General features: G+C 49.9%; 1 long non-coding RNA gene across 2 annotated transcripts; it reads right to left on the reverse strand.

The window, feature by feature from the left end:
• Nucleotides 1–988: 988 nt before the first annotated feature.
• Nucleotides 989–6,467, reverse strand: LOC141988088 (uncharacterized). 2 transcript variants are annotated; one of them, XR_012639655.1, is made up of 4 exons: nt 6,330–6,467; nt 4,182–4,234; nt 2,215–2,281; nt 989–1,442 (listed from the first exon to the last, which is right to left on the reverse strand). It is a non-coding gene; the product is annotated as an uncharacterized LOC141988088 (long non-coding RNA). The 2 variants fall into 2 exon arrangements; XR_012639654.1 differs by lacking the exon at nt 989–1,442 and having other exon boundaries at nt 2,079–2,281.
• Between the last annotated feature and the right edge of the window lie 15,558 nt (nt 6,468–22,025).

Below are 22,025 nucleotides of genomic sequence, written 5' to 3' on the forward strand. Positions count from 1 at the left end.
CAAAGCCTTAGCAAAGAGGGAATACATTGTACACAGCAGCAGCAAAAAATAAGCCCAATGATCACAAACACAGCATAACCGAAAAGTTGTCGCAGCCATCCTAGAGATGGCAGCCAACCTGTAAGCCAATTCCAAAAGCCCTCAAACCCCACATCTTGACGTATGTGTGCCGTAAGATTGGCCAACTCGGCCAGTCTAGATTCTATGGAACGACTATTATCAGTTAAATTAAAACAACACATATGCCGAAACGTGGAACAGCCTAGGTGATGTTTTAAGAGCAGAAAATCAATGGCTGTTCTGTTATCCAAAATTGCATCCCTTAATTCGTGTTGCTCTGCATTAAGTAGGGCAATTGCCTGGGATGTTGCATTAATTGCCTTCGCTGCAAAGCACGCCAGGGCATTTAGGGTTCTGGCTGTATAAGTGGCAAGCCCGGGGACCCCAACAATGGAGGCCGCTAAAGCAGTATACTCAGCGCGACTAAAAAGCTCAACATCTGCAACACAATTGTCTGAAAGGGGTACACTTCTTTTACTGTGCCTTTGGCTGGCAAAAGGCAATATAAGCGTCATTCTACTAAGACAGCAAAGGGTGCCATCACTTAAATTTGCAGGAATATAACTAAAGGTGCGTGAGCCACAGGTAAAAAACCACCCTGATGGTAGGATGATATGGCCATAATTGTATGAAACATTCACAGCACGGGAACAATTTAAGAGGGGTTGAGGAGTTTGCCGACAGCCCAAGGGCACCTTTGTACTAGTGCAGTTAACCACACGCGCACAGGTGACATTGTTGGCCCCGGCCGGGTACGGTGTGTGGAGGGATATAGCCATGTGAGGCAAGGTATAGTTGGCCGGGCCCCAATTAGCCATGCCAGAGTACTGGGAAGAGAGATTCGCGTAAGCAGCGAGCATTGTCTCATTCCCTATTTCCTCAGGGTGATGACATACTGGTATAAGGCATGTACCTAACAATTCTCCGGCTGCTACAGAATCAGACAAACAAAAGTGGGTAACATTTGCTATTGAAGCCAATCTATCCCATATGTTATATGTCATTCGGGCCCGTAACGGGGGAAGCGCTCCCGAGCCAACCCCTACAGGAAATAGCAGGCACAAAAGGCATACAATCAGCACAGAATTAGCAGTGATTTGGGCGAGAATCGCCACAAACAAAGTCTCAGGAGTCTCTGGCTGTTGATTTGCTGCCAGTCTTCGTTGAGCCGCCGCGACCAATGCTTTTACTGCTCCCCATGTCACGGGCTGGCTTGGGACGCTACGCCTCTTCCGTTTCCGTCCCGCCGTTGTCGACCCGGGAGGCACCACGTTCTCCTCCAAGGTCAGCTGAAACTCCGGTATGGGGTTCGACAGCCCCTGGCGCCACGCCATGCTGTTTCAGTGCCGGTCGCACACACCGGGCTGGAACCCACAACGGTCCTGCAGGGAGAGACACAGCAGCATATCCCCGACCCCAAGTGATTAGAGGTACTGGGCCCAGCCACTGCGGATCGGGCAGCTGACGGTAAAAGACACGCGGTCTTTCCAGTACCTCAGATTTGTGAAAATGGCGATCCGCGGGGGTCTGCTGATCTGCGTTCAGCGTTAAATTATTTAAAGTAAACAAAAGGATATGCATTTGTTGTTGAATGTCTCCTAAGGTTCGGAGACGCAGCTCCCCTTGTTTTAATTGTTTATCAAGCAAGGTTTTGAGCGTGCGATTGGCACGTTCAACAATGGCTTGGCCCGTGGAATTATAAGGGATGCCGTGTTTAAGACGGACGTTCCATTGGGCGCAAAAAGTGAAGAGGGCTGTGGAGCAGTAAGCTGGGGCATTATCCGTTTTAATTTGGCTTGGGCGACCCATAACAGAAAAACAGGCTAGCAAATGGTGAATAACTTTAGCAGTGGCTTCCCCACGCTGTGGGGTTGCCCACAGAAATCCCGAATAAGTATCAACAGAAACATGTAAAAAGGAATAGGGGCGGAACTGTGGCACATGAGTGACATCCATTTGCCATAGCTGATTTGCTGCAGTACCTCTGGGGTTAACAGCATAAGAAAAAGTAGGAGCAGCAGCGGCACAGTGGGGGCAGGAACGAACAATGGAACGTGCATGATCAGCAGGAATGTGAAACTGCCGGGCCAAAACAGAGGCAGACTGATGGAAAAAGGCATGGCTTTCAATGGGGTCAGAAAAGAGGGAATTTACCTGACCACGTAACGCGCGATCAGCGCGTGCATTGCCCTCAGTGAGTGACCCAGGCAGAGGGGTATGACTGCGAATATGAGCAACAAAATAAGGGAAATTACGAGTGGAAATAAGATATTGCAAAGACAAAAATAGGCGAAGGAGGTCCGCATCGACCTGAGGGGTAATGAGGGCAAGGGGTAAATGATCAATCACTTGATAAACATAATGGGTGTCCACAATTAAATTAAAGGGACAATCAGCGAAAAGTTGAAAGGCTAAAATAACAGCAGCCAGTTCTGAACGCTGCGCGGAACGCTGAGGCAGTGTAAAACGAGAACGCCAACGAGGGGGGTCACCTGATTGATAGGTGACTACACCTCGATGTGGAGAGCCATCAGTAAAAAGAGTAACAGCAGAAACAATGGGTTGAGAGCGGCTAAGACGATGAACAATTAGAGGCACCTTTTGGGTAATTACCAACCGAGGATCTTTTGGGGGATTATAAGAAATTTCTCCCACATAATCACAAAGAGCAACCTGCCAAGCCAAAGAGGTGTGGCACAAGGAATCAAATTCACTACGGGACAAGGGGAACACAATATCAACTAAATCAGTGCCAGTAAGTTGCACTGCACGGTGGCGGGCTTTACGAACAAGATCAGACAGGGCATCTAGATATGGGTAAATATTCCGAGGAGGAGTGGAGGAGAGGTACAGCCACTCTATGATAGAGACGGCTGTATTCGTACGGGGTACAAACAGAGCCGCAGTGGGTGTATGAGGGGTGGCAAGAAGAATCAGCCGTAGGGGACGGACCTCAGGGGGTCTGTCCACAAACTGCTGACTTAATGCTGCATTAATTTGTCGAATGCAGGCAATGTGCTCTTTAGTGATGGCAATAACTGCACCCGGTGCTCGGGCTCCACGTAGGAGCTCGAACAACGGCTGCAGCATTGAGGTGGGGAGACGAAAATAGGGCCGAATCCAATTTAAATGACCCAAAATCTGTTGTAATTTAACAAGGGTTAGGGGTTGAGGTAGAGTTAGTGCCGGACGAACCGGAGCAGCATAGGTTTGTAAAACCTTATGGCCGAGGTAGTGGTAGGGATAAGAGCGTTGGATTTTTTCTGGTGCCACCAACAGGCCATTTTGGCCGAGGATTTGAGACAAAGATTCAATCTGTTGTTCCGTGACCTGGGGACCACTAAGCAAAATGTCATCCATATAATGGTAGACCTTTAGCGTAGGGTACCGGGCACGAAAAGGGGTGAGGGCCCGATCCACAAAAAGCTGACACAAGGTTGGACTATTTTGCATTCCCTGGGGTAAGACCTTCCACTGATACCTTTGAGAGGGTTGCTGATTATTATATTGTGGCACCGTGAACGCGAATTTTTCGCGATCTTGTGGGCAAAGGGGGATGGTGAAAAAACAATCTTTTAAATCTAACACACAGAGCTGATCGGTTTGAGGAATTAAATTTGGATTTGGTAATCCATATTGCAAGGGGCCCATAGGTTGGATGCATTTATTTATTTCCCTTAAGTCATGCAACAGCCGCCATGCACCGGATTTTTTCTTAATAACGAACACCGGGGTGTTCCAGGGACTAGTAGAGCTTTCCAAGCGCTGTGCCAGCAAATGCTGCTGCACAAGCGATTGAAGCGCTTTTAGCTTTTCTAGAGGGAGGGGCCACTGGTCAATCCAGACGGGCTCTAAGGATTGCCATACCAAGGGCAATGCGGAGGGCAATGTGGGTGAGGGAGGATTTTGAGCCATTAGATATTAATATCGAGGGTGGTGTCCAGCTTTGTAAGTAAATCACGGCCCCAAATATTGAGGTGGACAGGGAGCACAAAAGGGCGGATAGTAGCAAGGGTACGGCCTCCCGGTTTAGAGACTGTGACCCAAGACAAACTCTGTCGCCCGGGTTTACTACCCCCGATCCCCCACAACTCTTTAGAAGGAACCGTAGGCCAACTAACCGGCCACTCTGGATCACGAATCACCGTAACGTCAGCTCCAGTGTCCACCAGCCCTGTGAAAGGAACATCATTTAAGAGAAGTGTTAACTGAGGTTTCGAGGGGCGGACTGACATTGTCAGAGCAACAAGTGGAGAGGACGCGCTGTGAGACGGCGAGTGAGACAACGTTGATCCAAAGCCGCCTCCGCCCCGAGTTCGATCCTCGGCAGCTGGCACCTGATAGGGGACTAAAATCAATTGTGCAATTGATCGTCCACGCGGGAGCGACTGTGGAAGATGAGTCCACACCTGAACCTTAATAATGCCGGTGTAATCGGCATCAATGACCCCGGGGATGACAAAAAAGCCCTGTTTCCCAGCATGAGAGCGAGGGAGAACGAGACCCACAAAGCCGGCAGGGAGAGGTCCCGTCACCTGGGTAGGTATGGCGCAGACCTCCCCTGGCAGCCGAAAATCAGTGTCCTCCTGCATGATTAAATCAAGCCCTGCACTTCCAGCAGTCGCCGCCCTCATAGAGTCTATGGATTTTAAGGCAGAGGAACGGTTGTCTGAGTGGGAAACACCCCCGTTTGGCCCTGGGTTCGGGGGGGACCCGCCGCGCGGTTTCCCGGCCCGCTACGACACTGATTAGCCCAGTGATAGCCCTTCCGACACTTGGGGCACTTTTTTGAGGGTCGGGCGGGTGCCTTTGATGAGCGGCACTCCCGCTGGAAGTGACCCTCCTTGCCACAGCGGTAACAACGCTTCCCCTCTTTTCCGGTTCTTTTCAGGGCGGCAGCCAGAACTCCAGCTTTATGGGCTTGTGTGCCGATGTTTTGGCACGCCCGTAGCATGTCTGAGAGCTCTAAAATGCCAGAGGCTTGCGCCGTCTGGAGAGCGCGGCGGCAATCCTCATTTGCATTTTCAACTGCCATTTTTAACAGGATCTCCTGAGCTGCCGCAGCGTTATCCACCTGTCGGAGGATAGCCTCCTGCAATCTGTTGGTAAAATCCAGAAAGGACTCTGATGCACCCTGACGGATACTAACAAAGCTTTTAGTAGGCTTGCCTGAATCCGGGACCTTCCGGAAAGCATGCTGGGCGCAGGTGGAAATAAGGGGGAAGAGGGCCTGAGGGAGTTGAGTTTGCATCTCAACGGTAGCAAACGGTCCCTCCCCTGCCAAGTGCTCAAAAATAATACCTTCCGCTCTATGAATCTGGGCCTGGCGTTCCGCCTCCTGCCGATACTCACTAATCCAAATAACATATTGACTGGGTGACAGCATCATGCGCAACAGCGCCTTCCAATCTTCAGGGATCAGGGAGTATCCACTACCTAGCCCTTCAATGAGACCACGCACAAACGTGCTAGTCAGACCGAACTCGCGAATTGCTTTCTTTACCTCTCTAATCACCGAGTAAGGCAAACTGACCCAGGTTCCAACCGGGTTGCCCTGGCCATCGTTCTGCCAGGTCACCGGACAAACCGAGACCAGCTCAGCCAGCTCCTCTGCTGTAAGATCTGAGCGAGCCTTCGCTGCGTGCACCATTTGTTGCACCAGCGAAAGCCTCTGAGCAGATGCAGACGACCCCCTGGGGGGCCCCGAAGCATGGGGTTTCAGGGGGGGATGGTAATCACAGACCGGCTCTGGCGGGGAAGGTAAGGGAGGCGGTGGTAATAAAGGCACTGGGGGCGAAGCAGGGAGAGGGATGGCTGCAGGAGCCGACGGCAGTGGCGAAATCGGCAGCCCCTCTGTTGGTGCGGGAGAGGGTTCTTCCGAAGCGACACACTGTGTTGCATCGGTAGGAGGGGGGGTGGCTGCAGGAGCGGACGGGCGTGGCGAGATCACCAGCCTCGTGAGGGAGGGCCTGTCCGAGGCGACACACTGTATCGCGTCGCGGCAGAGGTGCCAGGCATGTAAAGCCTGCACAGGCGCCCGAGGCTCTTCATGCAATGTCTGGCCCAACCGCTCCCAGTCCGCTAGCTTAAGGGTTCCGGCTTCAGGGTACCACGGGCACTGGGCACTCACCTCCTGTAGCAGGAGAGTGAGTTCTCGAGCGGGGCAGTCATGCTGAGCCTTACGCAGCAGATACTGTAGCTCATTGCGGTGTTGCACTTGCAAAGCAGAGAGGGAGCTTCCCATACTTACCACAATGAAAAATACTCACCGGGATCCGCGAAGCGGATGAGTGACGCGTCTGAAACCCTTGCCGGGCGAGGTGAGTGCTGAGGGCCCCACGTTTGGGCGCCAGTTGTGGCGGTTCAATGATGAGACAGAACACAGGTTTATCCAAGCAAGCAAGCTGGTTAGCTGAAAAGGGCTGCTGCCTGTCAGCTTTCCACCTTCCCTTTTATTATATTTCTCCCCCCTGCGCATTACCTACTTCCACCGCAAAAAGACACAACAAAGGAATACATGACTTTGATTAATATTCTTATTTTCCAGCCTCTATCTACTACAATCCTAATTCTCAGGCCTTGAGGCCAGGCCAAGGAAGCTTCCCACGATTACTGTCCTTTAATTAACTTCCCAGGGTTCATATCTGGTCCTCGTCCTTGGATGGAGCAATGTGTTGCTCCTACACAACGGTCAGGGTGTGCCCTGACTGTTTCCAGGTGGATGGACTAAACATGAACCCTTCACCAGAGTCCAGATGAGCTATTTGTTTGGACAAATCCAGTCTGTCTTCTTATCACACCCCTTCTATCAATATTCATTGTGATAGGCTATTGTTCCATTTTACAAACTTTCACTCACAATTGGGGTAGACCTGCTAGATCCCTATTATTACAATGGGAGCCACAGTCATGGAACAATACCCCATTGTGCTGCATGCTGTATAGACACAGAATAAAAGATTATTATGATGATTGTCTTTGTTCCTGATGGGATGACCTGTCTCAGAGTTATAAACCTATTTTGGCCATATCCTCCATTTTTGTTACCAGGTCTTGAGAATGAGAGACGCAATGGATGGAGTTTCATTATTTTGCAGCTTTTATGCTATTTTTTTTTCTTTTTATGGTAACACATCGCAAAAAGTTTTAAAGAGATTGAATAAATTATGGGCTCTCAAATTGGGGGTTGCTAATACATTAAGAGTGTCACACCCATTGTCCCTTCTTATGGCTAAATGGGATAGCGGTGCTGAAACCATGCTTTGTTATAACATAGGGTCATGGTACAGAAAAGATTAAGAATGAGGGGGTGGAAGCATTGGTTCTTGAATTTCCTGGTGAACCGTGGATAATGTTGCGTGACCAGTTCCATGAAAAAGTTTTGCTGCTTCTAACATACTATATCTCAGCATTTCCTCATCGTGGGGAAACATCAACTGTGGACTTACACATTCTCAAAAAGTAGCTAATAAATCACCGTGCTGTAAATTACAGCAACAGAGCTTCCAGATAGGAACAGCAGTCAAACTACATAGTCTTAGGAGCTCTTCCTTGGACAATGTCTACACTATGAGCCAGGGCTGTGAGTCCCCAACTTGTGTACACATACTCAGGCTAGGTCTCATCGAGCTGGCATGAATACAAATAGCAATGTAGTGTCAGCAAAGCTGCAGCAGAGCCAGGCTGAGTACAAACCCACCTGAAATCACTGGATATGTACTTATAATGGCATTACCATGCCTCCGCTCCCATTACCCAGGCTACACTGCTATTTACATTCACGCTAGTTTGAGAGCTAGCACAAATATGTGTATACAAGCAGGGCAATCTCACCCTCACTTGTCGCATAGATATAGCCGAACAGTCATGATTTCCAGCTACAGGTACTTACCTATAGCCATTTCTGTAATAACGCTTAATTCTTTGGAACAAGTTCAAAGCCCTACTCTAAGCAAGCCATTTCCTCAATTATGCAGCAGTTGCTTAGCATTCTAATGTCTTGATGCTGTTCCCATTGAGTTCAATGGGAGTTTTACCATTGACTTCTATGGAAGCAGGATGAGGTTCTAAATGCATTGGCTTCCAGGGAGAGGACTTCATCCCTCACAATCTTTTTCAAGTGAATATTTGCATTTTGATATAACTTGCTAATGCAAGGCACTTTACCGCAGGCAAAATGCACTAGCTTACATTTGGCTGCAAGCATTTACTGGAAGGAAATGTCCATTGGGAAAGCCAGTGAAACTCCATAATGGCTCTAATTTATTTTTGATTAGCTGATGCACTTTTTCTCCTTTCTAGAATCGCAGCATGCTGTTCAATCCATTCAGTTATTAAACAGTTTATTTTAAACAGTATCAGTCACAGAAAACTACTCCTCTTTTTAACATATTCAGACATACAAAGGAAGCAGTGCGGGCAAAAGTCCTATCTGGCTTTAAGATTAAACTTGATAAGTTTATGGAGGAGATGGTATGATGGGATAACATGATTTGGGCAATTAATTGATCTTTAAATATTCATGGTAAATAGGCCCAATGGCCTGTGATGGGATGTTAGATGGGGTGGGATCTGAGTTACTACAGAGAATTCTTTCCTGGGTACCTGGCTGGTGAATCTTGCCCATATGCTCAGGGTTCAACTGATCGCCATATTTGGGGTTGCGAAGGAATTTTCCTCCAGGGCAGATTGGAAAAGGCCCTGGAGGTTTTTCGCCTTCCTCTGTAGCATGCGGCATGGGTCACTTGCTGGAGGATTCTCTGCTCCTTGAAGTCTTTAAACCACGATTTGAGGATTTCAATAGCTCAGACATAGGTGAGAGGTTTATCGCAGGAGTGGGTGGGTGAGATTCTGTGGCCTGCATTGTGCAGGAGATCAGACTAGATGATCATAATGGTCCCTTCTGACCTTAATATCTATGAATCTATTAATTTAAATGGTGACAAAAAACTTGTTATTCTGAGAAAGAACGATTTCCTGTCTGGCTTAGTGTTGATGGCAGATTTACTCTGTAAGATTTTTATTCCAGGAAACCATAAGGTAGATAATGCAAACTCCTTCATTTAGGCCCAAATTCCCTTCTCTTAGGCAAACTCTGAGTGCTGTAAATGGAATTAGCCCAGTTCTTACAATCCACAGGCCCCCAAACTGCATAAATAACAGGGACAGCTTCAACGATGCTGGAGAAATTGTAGATGCAGACATTTACTGTCAGGCAATTCATCTGTTCCTACTAACACCCTAACCTTTCTCCAGAGCTTCCCGTTAGTATATAATGAACAGCCCCAGCAAATATATAATGAGCAAAATAATCTGGCAAAAAAAAAATCAGTCAGTATGGAGGCTTATGATCTGTACTGAGCTCTTTAGAAGTGGTCTTTCAGTTCTGTTTTTCCCCAATGGCAATATCGATGCCCTTTCTGCAAGCTTGACTAACTTGCCTGGTCTTCACATATCTTGGGTATCATCTTAACTCTTGGCAGGTGTGTGGCTGTGTGTCAAGGGCCAGAACTGGCAAAACATCTCGGCATCATCATTGTAAAATAAAACATAATAAACTAAAACATGAAGGGTGAAATCCAAACCCCAGTGAAGTCAATTGAAAGTTTTCCTAGTAAGTTCATGGGGTCAGAATGTCACTGAAATTAGTCTCCTCTGGGGGAGATGCAGCTTAACATTAGTAGGTAGGAGCAGAAGGGTGGGCCAGTGGCTAGGGAATTAGCCTGAGCCATGGAGACGAGAGTTCAACTCCCTCTTATGCTACAGACTTCCTGTCTGACCTTGGGCAAGTTGCTTAGGTCCAAATCCATAAAGGTATTTAGGCTCCTGTGGCTGAAAGCACTCCTGTATTCACACCCTACACACTATTGTCATAATCTTTGTACAAAATATGCCTTGTGAGGTATCACTTGAAAAACTAACAACTCACTGGTCAACAATGTAATGGTGAAATGTGGGTAACAACATTATATGTAAAGGTTCTGAATTCCTCTTGTCTGATGTTGTTAGCAAATGTTCAAAACCTGACAGCCCTCCCTTGGCAAAATTTGGTAAATAGGGCTATCCTAAACAAAAGAGTGTGTATTTTCCTCAGTTTATATATAAGTAGTAAACGGGGTCCTCAAGACAGCAGGCAGAGAAGATGGCAGGAAACAGAACAACTTGCATTTTAGCAAACATAAGTGGGGGAAAGAAAGAACATGGAGCTTCCTTCCTCACCAGGCTCTATGTTGCCTTCCTCACTGTTTGGATAAACTTTACATTGAGGGGTAATCTTCAGAAGAATCCATTTAAAAAGTCCACTGGATTATAAATGAAAGGGGCAGAAAACCCAAGTTTATCTCTTTCCCCTGAAAAGACAAAGACTCCAGCATCTCTCACCTCTATGAGAGACCCTACCCAAGGAGAGGGACAGTCACCATCTTGCTGGAAGACTGTGGGTGGGAAAGGCCATCTTAAACAAAGCCTTGAACAAAAACTTGCTAGATTAAGTTTTAGACGTCTAGATATGTGTCTTCACTTTTATTTGCTGGTAACCATTTCTAACTCATCTCTTATGTGAATTCACCTAAACCTCTTTCTTCTTTGGGTAGTAAACTTGTTTTATTTTTAATCTAAACCAATCCAGTGCTGTGTTTAAACTCAACTCCAGTAGCAAACTGTTGAATATTGATTCCTTAAAAGAGCAATGAACATCAGTATCTGAACAGTCCAGGAAAGGGCTGGACATTTGAGAACACAGGTTTTGGGAAAAATGTGGGATTGGGAGCGTGTTTGGGGTCACCCTACAAGTAGTAAACCAGGCTGATGGAAGCCAGTATGGCTGCTGGGGGAATAGCTGCTGAACCAGGCCTGGCAACAAGGAGGCATTCCAGCAGTGAGTCCCACCCAGCCACCCCGCACCCTTTGCCATATAAGTGCCTAAGGTAGATAGAAATAGTCATACAGGTGTTACTATTGAAATAGTCATACAGGTGTTTGACCTGTATGACTATTGACAGTGTTTTTGACCACCATTGCACAGTTGGTACATATGATTTCAATAGTAACACCTGTATGACTATATGAAATAGTCATACAGGTGTTACTATTGAAATCATATGTACCAACTGTGCAATGGTGGTCAAAAAAAACTGTCAACATATTAGGTTGCTTTGAGAAAAGGCTAGATGATAATACTGAAAATATGACAAGAAAAGATCCAGATGACTCTTTCATGTGACAGGAACTGTAAAATGTTAGGCCTATTTATTTAGTTTAGACATGAGACAAATAAGAGGTGACATAACAGAGGTATGAAAATGGTACAGAATAGATAACTAAGGTGATCTTGTTAATCTCTTCTTTACAATACAAAAACAAGAGGTCTCCCAATGGAACTAAAGGTAACACATTAAAAAGTGAAAAATGAAATACTTTTTTCATACAACACAATATTAACCAGTGGAACTCACAACCACAGCATATTGTGGAGGCAAAGAGAGTTTTTGTAGAGTTCAAAAACAGATTAAATGTTCATATGAATGACTAAAGTTACATTGGCTAAGATAAAACTGTGTTGGATATAAGCCCTCTTGATTCAGAATGTACACTGCCTGGAGTTAGAATAAAACTTTTGCCATGGGTATAAGTGTCCACTGTGAGAGTTTTACACCTTCCTCTGAAGCATCAAGTACAGAAGCTCAAGTAGCTAAAATACTGGACTACATAGCCTAATGGTGCAGTCCTGAATGACAAGTCCTATACTCCTTTATACCTATTTCTCCAGCTATGAAACAGCACAATGAACTCAGGAAATCTGATGATCTAATAATGAATTTTTTTTATTATAGCTTACTAATTACAGAGGATGACATAAGCCCTTTGTGATGCAGACTTGGAAATTATTCACGGTGGTTTTTATCCTTTCTTCTTCTTCTTTTAATAGCAACACAGTTCTGTTGTACAACTTGATTAACACACTCCAGGGCCATCATAACACTTCATAGAATCATAGAATCATAGAATATCAGGGTTGGAAGGGACCCCAGAAGGTCATCTAGTCCAACCCCCTGCTCGAAGCAGGACCAATTCCCAGTTAAATCATCCCAGCCAGGGCTTTGTCAAGCCTGACCTTAAAAACCTCTAAGGAAGGAGATTCTACCACCTCCCTAGGTAACGCATTCCAGTGTTTCACCACCCTCTTAGTGAAAAAGTTTTTCCTAATATCCAATCTAAACCTCCCCCATTGCAACTTGAGACCATTACTCCTCGTTCTGTCATCTGCTACCATTGAGAACAGTCTAGAGCCATCCTCTTTGGAACCCCCTTTCAGGTAGTTGAAAGCAGCTATCAAATCCCCCCTCATTCTTCTCTTCTGCAGACTAAACAATCCCAGCTCCCTCAGCCTCTCTTCATAAGTCATGTGCTCTAGACCCCTAATCATTTTTGTTGCCCTTCGCTGGACTCTCTCCAATTTATCCACATCCTTCTTGTAGTGTGGGGCCCAAAACTGGACACAGTACTCCAGATGAGGCCTCACCAGTGTCGAATAGAGGGGAACGATCACGTCCCTCGATCTGCTCGCTATGCCCCTACTTATACATCCCAAAATGCCATTGGCCTTCTTGGCAACAAGGGCACACTGTTGACTCATATCCAGCTTCTCGTCCACTGTCACCCCTAGGTCCTTTTCCGCAGAACTGCTGCCTAGCCATTCGGTCCCTAGTCTGTAGCGGTGCATTGGATTCTTCCATCCTAAGTGCAGGACCCTGCACTTATCCTTATTGAACCTCATCAGATTTCTTTTGGCCCAATCCTCCAATTTGTCTAGGTCCTTCTGTATCCTATCCCTCCCCTCCAGCGTATCTACCACTCCTCCCAGTTTAGTATCATCTGCAAATTTGCTGAGAGTGCAATCCACACCATCCTCCAGATCATTTATGAAGATATTGAACAAAACCGGCCCCAGGACCGACCCCTGGGGCACTCCACTTGACACCGGCTGCCAACTAGACATGGAGCCATTGATCACTACCCGTTGAGCCCGACAATCTAGCCAGCTTTCTACCCACCTTATAGTGCATTCATCTAGCCCATACTTCCTTAACTTGCTGACAAGAATACTGTGGGAGACCGTGTCAAAAACTTTGCTAAAGTCAAGAAACAATACATCCACTGCTTTCCCTTCATCCACAGAACCAGTAATCTCATCATAAAAGGCGATTAGATTAGTCAGGCATGACCTTCCCTTGGTGAATCCATGCTGACTGTTCCTGATCACTTTCCTCTCATGTAAGTGCTTCAGGATTGATTCTTTGAGGACCTGCTCCATGATTTTTCCAGGGACTGAGGTGAGGCTGACCGGCCTGTAGTTCCCAGGATCCTCCTTCTTCCCTTTTTTAAAGATTGGCACTACATTAGCCTTTTTCCAGTCATCCGGGACTTCCCCCGTTCGCCACGAGTTTTCAAAGATAATGGCCAAGGGCTCTGCAATCACAGCCGCCAATTCCTTCAGCACTCTCGGATGTAACTCGTCCGGCCCCATGGACTTGTGCACGTCCAGCTTTTCTAAATAGTCCCTAACCACCTCTATCTCCACAGAGGGCTGGCCATCTCTTCCCCATTCTGTGATGCCCAGCGCAGCAGTCTGGGAGCTGACCTTGTTAGTGAAAACAGAGGCAAAAAAAGCATTGAGTACATTAGCTTTTTCCACATCCTCTGTCACTAGGTTGCCTCCCTCATTCAGTAAGGGGCCCACACTTTCCTTGGCTTTCTTCTTGTTGCCAACATACCTGAAGAAACCCTTCTTGTTACTCTTGACATCTCTTGCTAGCTGCAGCTCCAGGTGCGATTTGGCCCTCCTGATATCTTTCCTACATGCCCGAGCAATATTTTTATACTCTTCCCTGGTCATATGTCCAACCTTCCACTTCTTGTAAGCTTCTTTTTTATGTTTAAGATCCGCTAGGATTTCACCATTAAGCCAAGCTGGTCGCTTCTTAAGTGGTTGACAGCACTTCTTCTTTGGCCTTCTGCCTTACAATTAAAATTGTGGAAAACATAGCCATTTTGCATCACAGAATTCATGCAAATATACTTGTATGCTTCGTTCCACGTAGATTCACAACCCTTCCATTTTGCATTGTACTAATTTGAATAGTTCAATAATTGAATCATTTCAAAATCCCAAAGTGAGACTGAATCAAAATTGGCAGAATTTCACCTGCTTTCATTTGGGAATGCTGCAAATATCACAAATTTCACCTGATTTCAGTGTATAATCATAAGTTAACTCTGTTTCATTCAAAACTAGAACCCGAGGCACATAAAAGGTTTCTGATTAGCAAACGTTTTGATAATTTTGTAATGAACCCTCCAAACAAACTAATTTCATGGAGTTGAGCTCATTTGGCACAGCTCTGCTCATAGTGCGTCTGGGATGTACCGTTATAAATGATGAACACAAGTCAACACTTTTTCAGATTGAGTTCAGATCAGTATCTAATTGTTCCAAACAATTGGGCTAAATCTAGAGATAGGTGTTGTCATTCTGACATTTTTCTCAAACTGATTTGAGACAGTTTGAAACTTTAACTCCAATTTGACCACTATGGGATTGGGTGGTTTGGGAAGGGAACGAAGAAAAAATAATGAAAATATCAGGTGAAAAATGAAGCTGAGAGGAGACAGGAAATTAAATGCAGAGAAAGAGAGAGTGAAAATAGGAGCAAAGAAGCAGAGAGAAAAACAATCTAATGAAAAAATACTACCACCATAAATATACCACAGAGGCTGGGATGGAGGAAATAAAATACATAGTAAAAGCTTCCCTTTATCATTAAAAATATGTGGTAGGTCTTTGGTTTCTTTTTTCAGTTGTATCCTCTCTCTCTTTTTTTTTTTAATGACGCCGTAAGGTGTTTTGTACTTCAAGTTTTGTGACCTAGAGAAAAAGTTGGAGATCTCAGCCAGTCTTGACTTCCTTTTCATTCTTCCTTCCCTTCTAAAAAATCGTCTCTATTCCTGCACCCTGCACTCAATATTTTCCTAATTTTGACTGGATCAGAAATACCATAAAATTAGCTATGTTCACATTATTTGTGCTTCTTGACCAAGTCAAAAATCAGAAGGTGCAGAGGTATGTGGAAAATCTAAACAAACAAGCAAGCAATGATATTTACCAATATGTTGCCAAAAGTTATCAGTATCAAAGGTTGGGATTTGCTTACTGTTCTCATTTTATACGTGATGTGGTTCCCCCATCCCAACAAAAGCATGTCATGGAATACATATGATCACTAACTGTTCACCTCCCAGAGCAAATGTTCTTAGTCTTGGGATTCAGTCAATATTGACAAAGAAGATGATAATAAAATTAGATACATTCCAAGATAAGAGGATTTTTTTAAAATAACAATAATAAAAATAATGGATGAAAAATGTGTGTAAATTGATTATGTGTGTGAGAGTTTATGACAGGAAAAAACTGTCAGCTATCAGTTGCAATTTTACTTTGTGAAGACCTAAATCAAGGAGTATATGTATTCTTCACAGCATGTATTCAGATCCCAGAGGACACAGCTCCTCGGTAATCTGTCTCAGGACCAGGCAGCAGCTTGGTAACAGCGGGCTAGCAGCAGGATGAAATTTTCCAAGATTATATTTCAAGCCTCTTCAATTTGCTCTTTGTTTTATTTGTAACAGATTAACAACCAGCTGTTGCATTGGCTAAATACACTGAGGCACCACATCTCAGTGGCCTCATGTTCAAAGAGCCTCTGAAACGTGCATATGCAAAATTTGCTCAGGCACATTTCAGTGCTCCATTGGACACTTGGTGTGACAAAGTTCCTGCTCTACCTTGGTGGGTCTTGCGCTTATTGGCAGATTTGCTCACCTTGGAGCTTCACGGCAGCCTTCAGCTTGGCCGTTTTTCTGAACCCACAGTCCAGGTCAACGACTCCTGTGTCTGACCAGGAGTTGGGAGGAACCTGGGCCCACCCTCTATTCCGGGTTCCAGCCCAGGGCCCTGTGGAATGAAGCTGTCTAGAGTGCCTCCTGGAACAGCTGTGTGACAGCTACAACTCCCTGGGCTACTTCCCCATGGCCTCCTCCCAACACCTTCTTTATCCTCACCATAGAACCTTCCTCCTGGCGTCTGATAATGCTTGTACTCCTCAGTCCTCCGACAGTATGCATTCTCACTCTCAGCTGCTAGCGCCTCCTGCTCCCAGCTCCTCACATGCACACCACAAACTGAAGTGAGCTCCTTTTTAATACCCAGGTGCCCTGATTAGCCTGCCTTAATTGATTCTAGCAGCACTTGATTCGCCGCAGGTGCTCTAATCAGCCTGTCTTAATTGTCTCCAGAAGGTTCCTGATTATTCTGGAACCTTCCCTGTTAGGAGACGGAATCGTTTCTTCGCTCGCTCCTGAGCTATCTGCTTTCCTTTCTTTCCTGAAGCCCCCTGGCCCAGATTTTTCACACTTTTCCTTTCGCTTAGTTTCCCCCCCCACGTTTGGGCCGGACGCTTTGTTTTTTTGGTTTTGTTTTCTCCCGCTTTTCTGAGCTGCGTCAGTGTGCTGGCCGGTTGCCAGCACCCCCCCCCAGACGCCTGCTTTTGGACTTTGCTCTTTGCTTAATTGAAACCCCCAGAGGAGGGGGGGAGGACTGCCGACCCGCTGTCCAGAGAGGGGAGTGGACGCCCCCAGACCCAGCCGTTTTGTTTTTTGCCTGGACTTTTTTCTTATCATCACAACATTCCTAGCTGCCGAGAGCCTTGGGACAGAGCCAACAGCTGCAACAGATGCCAGAGGCCGGAGAACTCGCCCGAGCAGCCGTGAATCATCGTGGAGAGAAGCCGTAAGACTGAGGGATTTCCTTTGAATTATACCCTCGGGGGGGGGGAGTTGACTGCGTTCCAGCTGCGTCTGTGGCGGCACAGGGGTGTAGCAGGGAGCTACCCCCAGATCCACCGGTGCCCCCAACCCCCCCACCACTACTACGACTATCACGGCCCCCGCTGCCTCGTCCCTGCTGGCGATCTGCCATCTGCCTTCGGATCCAGCTGTTTGCTTTGGACTTTGCCTTTCGGACCGGACATAACAATCAACCAAACGAGACTCTTTGGACAATTGTGGTGGGTCGTCCTCCCTCCACCCCCACCCCCCGGATTGTTTATCCCATAGTTTACCCCTACTACCGGACCCCGATTTTTGCCCCCCCCCCTTCTTCCGGTGTCTCCCTGTCTCTCCCTGCTTACAATGGCAGAGATGGAGAGACGCAAGGCCCCTCCAACGAAATTGGTTGTCCCTTCCCCATCTACCCCCCTGCCCACCCCTCAAGATTTTCCCACCGCCTCCATTGTTAGAACCCCTGCCCCCGCCCCCGCTGGGGCCTCGGCAGTGGGAGGCACCGGAGCAATTACTACTGCTGCTTTGGTTCTTGCCCCATTAGATTCTAGGAACCCCCCCCCAGTTCGACGGAAAGGTCGGGGCGGGCCGAAAGGAAAGGGCCCCGCTAAAGCCGCTGGGCCCTCCATGGCAGAGGCCGCCCCCACCACTGTGGCCTCATCATCGATCGTGGCACCCCTCCCAGCTGTTCCCTCCACCAGCTCTGCGACCGTCCCTCCCCCGGCCCCCAGGACGTATGCCCGGGCGGCGGCAGGCTCCCCCTCGCCTGCCGCCTCCTCATCTCGCCCACCCACTACCTCCGCTACCATCACTAGCGCCCGGGGCCCTCTTCCCGCCCTGACCAGGAAGCACGGTGTCCGTTGCCTCCTGGTGCCCGCCTCGCCCCACGTGGAAGCATACGTGCAAGCGTTGGCGAAGGTGGTAGGACCCATGGCCATTGTGGCGGCCTCCAAGATGTATGGGAAGGTCGTTTTCTTTCTGGCTTCGGAGACTGCCGCCCAGGAGGCGGTGGAGAAGGGCCTAGTGGTAGGAGGGGTGTTTATCCCCCTAGAACCGCTAGAAGATCTGGGCGTTCGCCTCGTCCTCACCTCCGTTCCTCCCTTTTTACCTAATGTTGCCCTGTTACCCGCTCTTTCTGCCCTGGGAAAACTCGTCTCTGCTATCAGCCCTCTCCCGTTAGGCTGCAAGGACCCCGCCCTCCGTCACGTCCTTTCGTTCCGCCGGCAAGTGCAGATTTCACTGCCGGCGGGGGTGCGTGACGGAGAGGCGCTCGAGGGGTCCTTCCTAGTCCCCTACCAGGGAGCCCGCTATAGGGTCTTTTATTCCACCGGAGAGGCCCGGTGCTACCTCTGCCGCTCGGCGGGGCATGTCCGCAGGGACTGCCCTTTGGCCCGGGGGAGAGGGGCACCTGAGACCCCCGAGACCCGGCAGGATATCGGCCCTGTCGTTGCCGACACCCCTGGCCACCCGGCACCTGAAACCACCCCTCCTCCCACCCGATCCAACGCTGCCCCCGTCCGGGCCCAAGAGGTACCTTTCCAACAACGCCCGGGCGACCACGGGAGTCCCGCTCTTGCTGTAACCACCTCGGCAGAGCCTCTGGAGGAGAGTGTGGCACAGCTATTACCAGGTGCAGGAAGGGGCTCGCCCCAAGGAGAACCCCCCGCCCCTCCTGCTGCCTCACCGCTATCCCCCCGAACCCCTGAACCTTTGCCTCCGCGCCCCGCTCCGCCCCCTGCTACTCAACCCCCAGATGACGCTATGGAGGGCTGGACTGTAGTCCAGGGGAAGCGAGGCAAGCGGAGGGCTCGAGCCCCGCTGCATCCATCTGACGCGGAAGCCCCCCGGAAGACCAGGAAGGGAGGTACTGACCTTGAGCCTCCCGCTTCGGCCACGAGTGAGATCCATTCGCTGGTGTCGGGAGGTGAAGATAGACTGGCATTGGAGGGAGGAATCCCCCCTCCCCGGGGGACCCTCCCCTCCGAAGCCCCGGAGGAAGCCCCTTCTAACCGGATACCACCTGAACTCCCTACGAACCCCGACGTGACCGTTGAGGCGGGCCCTAGCGGAGAGGCCCCCAGGGTAGTAGGAGTCGGCCTCTCCTCTGTGTATGCAGAGATTGAGGCCCTAGATTTGACCCCGGTTACCCAGGGAGGGGATGATTTACTGCCGGCCAGCCTCGATTTAGGCAATCTCACCCCAGGCCCCCTTTCCCCATGTTCTCTCCCCCTGACTGCCTTTCCGGGTGAGCACCCCACGGAAAGTGGTTTACCACCTGATGCCATGGCTGCCACGACCACCCTGGAGCCAGCATCTAGCATTGCTCGGAGCCCCCTCCCTTGCCCCTTAACCCCCGACCCTGCTCAGGAGGCATCTTCTTTTTGCTGCTCGCCTCCTGAAGCCCAGGGCCTTACCTCTGCCCCTGCCCCCACCCCTGTCCCGGTTCAATTTCCCTCCTCCTGCAAGGCTACTGCCGCCCCTGGGGTTATTTCTTTTCCGCCTTTTGCAGACTCCCCCCAGGGAGCAGTCTTTACGTTTTCTAGTTGCGACTCATCAGGAGTTGCGCTTTTCCCCCTGCCATCCCCGTCCACCCCAAGGCACGAGATGGATTTAATAACCCCAACCTGTCAGACGCCCCGTCGGCGGTCCGCACCCTGCCTACCCGCCTTAGCGGACCTCGAGGCTGTATTAAGAACCCCATCGGGGAGTACCCCGGAAACCGTAACCCCATCCCCCCATGAGCTGCGGCATGCACTCCGGAAGTTCTTAGAGCACACCCGTGGTGCCCTCAATAGGGCACAGCTGGCTCTCCAGCGATGGGGGGACTTCGATCAACTCGTTCAGGCCGCAAGGGCCCTTATGAAGGAGGGCAGAGGGCAAGGGAGGCGCGGTGCCGCGGCCTACGAGCGGGCCCGCGGCTTCCGGAAAGATCTACTTACTTATGGGATGGGACACGGGTTGCTACGCGACCCGCCGGGGGCCATGAGCACCCCCACCAATGAGAACTCCCCACCCCCTCGGCCCTCCGCATGACACCTCTCATTATTGTAACCCTGAATACCAGGGGCTGTAGGATGGCTCTCCGCAGGTCCCAGGTGCTCTCCTACCTTCGGGAGGGGGGGTACTCTGTGGTTTTCCTGCAGGAGACCCACACGGACCCAACCGCCGAGGATAGGTGGCGGCTGGAGTGGGGGGACGGGGTATACTTCAGCCATTGCACGACCTGGCAAGCTGGAGTGGCGACCCTGTTCTCCCCCGCCCTGCGGCCCGAGGTGCTAGGGGTCACTGAGGTCGTACCGGGCCACTTGTTGCACCTCCGAGTTCGTCTGGAGGGGCTCGTGGTCAATCTTGTTAATATCTATGCCCCGCAAGTGAGTTCACAGCGGCCACAATTCTACCAGCAGGTGTCCGATTTTCTCGGCACCCTAGACTCGCACGAGTGCCTGATCCTGGGAGGGGACTTTAACACTACCCTCGAGGAGCGGGACCGCTCGGGGGCCGAGCCGAGCCCGGCCGCCGCGACCATTCTCCGAGACATAGTCGACTATCACTCCCTAGTGGACGTCTGGCGTGACCATCACCCAGATGACACTTCCACGTTTACCTTTGTCCGGGTGGAGGCCCATCGGTCACACCGCTCTCGGTTAGACCGTATTTACCTATCCCGTTTCCATCTTTCACAGGCCCACTCCTCCACCGTTCGGCCGGCCCCTTTTTCCGACCATCATTTAGTTACCGTCACGGTCTCCCTCCGTGCGGAGGGACCGGGGCCGGCCTACTGGCACTTTAATAACAGCCTGCTGGAGGACGAGAGCTTTGTGATGTCCTTCCGGGAGTTTTGGCTGGCCTGGCGGGAGCAGTGGCGTGCCTTTCCCTCGGTGCGGCGCTGGTGGGATCTAGGGAAGGTGCGCGCCAAGCTCTTCTGCCGCAACTACACTCGGGGCGCCAGCCGACGGAGAAATGCAGCGATAGAGCAGTTGGAACAGGAGGTCTTAGAGCTGGAGAGGCGCCTGGCCGCCAGCCCCGGGGACCCGTCCCTCTGTGGAGCGTGCCGGGAGAAGCGGGAGGAACTTCGAGCCCTCGAGGACCACCGGGCCCGAGGTGCCTTTGTCCGGTCCCGCATCCGCCTCCTTCGGGAGATGGATCGCGGCTCCCGCTTCTTCTATGCCCTGGAGAAAACGAGGGGGGCCAAAAAACACGTCACCTGCCTTCTAGCGGAAGACGGCACCCCCCTCACGGATCCGGAGGAGATGTGTGGGAGGGCCCGTGACTTCTACGCAAGCCTTTTCTCCCCGGATCCGACCGATCCTGGCGCTCGCGGGGTGCTCTGGGAGGAACTCCCCACGGTCAGCGTGGGCGACCGAGACCGGCTAGAGCTGCCTCTCACCCTGGCCGAGTTCTCGGAAGCCCTCCGCCGCATGCCCACCAATAAATCTCCGGGCATGGACGGGCTGACCGTGGAGTTTTACCGCGCGTTCTGGGACATCCTCGGCCCAGACCTAGTCACTGTCTGGGCTGAGTCTTTGCAGGGCGGGGTCCTCCCTCTGTCGTGCAGGCGAGCGGTGCTTGCCTTGCTGCCGAAGAAGGGGGACCTCCGCGACTTACGAAACTGGCGTCCCCTCTCACTCCTTAGCACGGATTACAAAATCGTAGCGAAAGCAATTTCGCTGCGGCTAGGGTCCGTGATGGCGGACGTGATCCACCCAGACCAGACCTATACTGTCCCGGGTCGCAGCATTTTTGACAACCTCTTTCTAGTCCGAGACCTCTTGGAACTCGGGCGGAGAGACGGTCTGTCGTTCGCCCTCCTGTCTCTCGATCAGGAGAAGGCGTTCGATAGAGTGGATCATGGGTACCTCCTGAGCACCCTGCGGGCGTTTGGATTCGGACCTCAGTTTGTGAGTTTTCTCCGGGTGCTGTACGCCTCCGCGGAGTGTTTGGTTAGGCTCAACTGGACCCTGACCGAACCGGTCAGCTTTGGGCGAGGGGTGCGGCAGGGGTGCCCCCTCTCAGGCCAGCTGTACGCTCTGGCGATCGAGCCTTTCCTCTGTCTCCTCCGCAGGAGGTTGACG

Source organism: Natator depressus, chromosome 5, assembly GCF_965152275.1.
Source record: "Natator depressus isolate rNatDep1 chromosome 5, rNatDep2.hap1, whole genome shotgun sequence".
Classification (NCBI taxonomy): Eukaryota; Metazoa; Chordata; order Testudines; family Cheloniidae; genus Natator; species Natator depressus.